The sequence below is a fragment of the Quercus suber genome, unplaced genomic scaffold (genome assembly GCF_002906115.3).
Source record: "Quercus suber isolate HL8 unplaced genomic scaffold, Cork oak 2.0 scaffold_1060, whole genome shotgun sequence".
Lineage (NCBI taxonomy): Eukaryota > Viridiplantae > Streptophyta > Magnoliopsida > Fagales > Fagaceae > Quercus > Quercus suber.
Window position 1 is genome coordinate 86,241 of NW_027070468.1, and position 2,363 is coordinate 88,603.

At 36.8% G+C, this 2,363-nt stretch overlaps 1 pseudogene; it reads right to left on the reverse strand.

Moving 5' to 3' along the window:
* Window positions 1–519: 519 nt before the first annotated feature.
* On the reverse strand, window positions 520–1,803 carry LOC112026077 (hydroquinone glucosyltransferase-like; annotated as a pseudogene).
* Window positions 1,804–2,363: the final 560 nt, after the last annotated feature.

The following is a 2,363-nucleotide window of genomic DNA, read 5'->3' on the forward strand; positions in this document are numbered from 1 at the left end:
TTTTTATATGCTAACTAGCCTAACTTATTTTGGATTTGAAACTTAGAATTTGGAAAACATTTTCCATATGTGTAGATAATATTTTAGTACTTAGTTGCTAATTCAACATGTACTAAACTTTTTAGATACATTATGTCAAAAGTTAAATATATTTTGTTTTGTTAGGATGACATAAGAACGATATAGTGTGTGCAAATTAAATTTTATGATGCAATTTTTTTTTTTTTAATGGATGGATACATATTTTAAGTGATTATATAACATACAAAGTCACTATCAATTGATTTTTTGCTTAAAATCTGAAAATAGGTAGAATCTTACGATCCACAATCCTATCTTACGATCCATAATCCTACCTACCTCCCATGATCCTACATATGATCTCGGTTTTGACAACCTTGCATGGTACAGTCAAATATGCAATACATGATAAAGTTACAAAATAAGAAATTAAGAACAAACAACTTAAAAGAAAAACAATGGAAGAATAAAGTTGAAATGCAAGAAAAGTATCATGTACTAAAAGCACGGATGGTTTGTCCATTGGGATGCTAATTCAGAGAGTGCCTTTAAATCTTTCATACGATTACGAACTTTCTTCCCATCTTCTCCAACCATGAGACCCTTTACAACTTTTGCAATTTCCTCTCGATCTATTGGACCATTTTTGTTAGTTTTTGGTCTCGGTGCCACTTTTACATCCTCAGCTAATAATACTGCATTCATTTTTTGTTTTGCGTAAAGCGGCCAAGCAATCAATGGAATGCCTTGCATGATACTCTAGGATCGAATTCCAACCACAATGACTTAAGAACCCACCCGTAGAGCCATGGCTAAGCACTTGGGCATGTGGTGCCCAAGAGGGAACCACTAGACCCTGCCATTTAGTCCTCTCTACGAACCCTTTTGGTAAGAAAGCAAGAGGGTTGTTGTCTAGAGTTTGATCACTAAGGTATGCAGCATCAGCTGATTCATTATTTGGGGTTCTTACAACCCATAGGAACTTTTGGCCACTCAATTCCAATCCCAAGGCTAGCTCATTTGTTTGATCATATGAGAGAGTCCCACCACTCCCAAAACAAACAAATAAGACAGAACCATGTGGTTGATTGTCCAACCATCTTATAAACCACTTTGGATTGGTCCAACTGGAAAAAGCGGGAGACTTTTAGCTTCTTCGTCTAACAAAGCTTTTATGGCACTTCCTTCCAATTCCATGAAGGTATTAATGATAATACCTTCTGCTAATCGGAACTGTTTGGCGCTGTGAAGAATCATTTTGTACAACTCACTTGTTCGATCTTGTACCGGTTCCATAAGATCTCGACCGTGAATAGGTATGCACCTCGGAAGTTTCACTGGTTCTGGTAGGTCTCTATAATGGCATGAAACTGTATCGTCCAGCTTTGGCAAAATGTAGGGTGAGATGTTGAGTTCCTTAGCAATATCTAATGCATCAATACCAAAAGGATCGACTACAAAAGCAGAAAATTGAGTAGACTTTAACACATCACGAATAGGTGGCAGTGAACGAGTTAAGGTGAGAATAGTTTGGACTTCAAACTTTAGGTCTCTGATCTCATCCTCCTCCAATATCACTGGAGGAAGAAAGATATGATCTATGGTGGTGGGAAGGGCTTGAAGAACTGCTTTCATGGCTTTGGGTAGAGACCCAAGTACGGGAATGATACATGTGATGTTGAAGTCGTGGTGATGAACAAGTAGCTTGGCAAACTCGACAAGAGGGATCAGATGTCCCATACCTGGACATAGTAGAATAGCTATTTGGGGTTTTTGTTCCATTTGGACAAATGTAGAAGTCAATAATGTTTTGAAGAGATGGGTTTTGAGAGAGAATAGTATGATTTTTATGGTTGAGACTTGGAAAGTTGGATGGTTTATATAGTGTTTGAACTTAGGATTTGTATTTAGATTATTTACTGTGTCTGAAAACTATATGGGGGACGGCATATATAGACAACCCCACATTCAGTTGGCTAAACCCAACTGGATTATAGGTTCTTTCTCTAATTTAAAATTTTGGACATTTATTTATTGTTTATTAAAACTCACTTGTTAATAAAGGTTTGGTTAAATATGTGTGTCTGATTATTTCTCCTTCACACGCGTGTACCTTCCAGACTCCTCCACACCTTTACTTTTCACCTTCTTCTAGACTCCTCCATTTCTTTCTTTTTGTCTTTCTTTGTGCTTGTCTTTTGTTCTCACTGGTTCTTCCAAACTCCTCCATTTCGTCTGACGTCTTCTTTCTTTTGTCTAACGTTTTGATAGGTCACAAACTGAATGACCCCTTGTGATTATACCAATTAATTAATTAGCCAAGTTATTAATTAATCAATTAA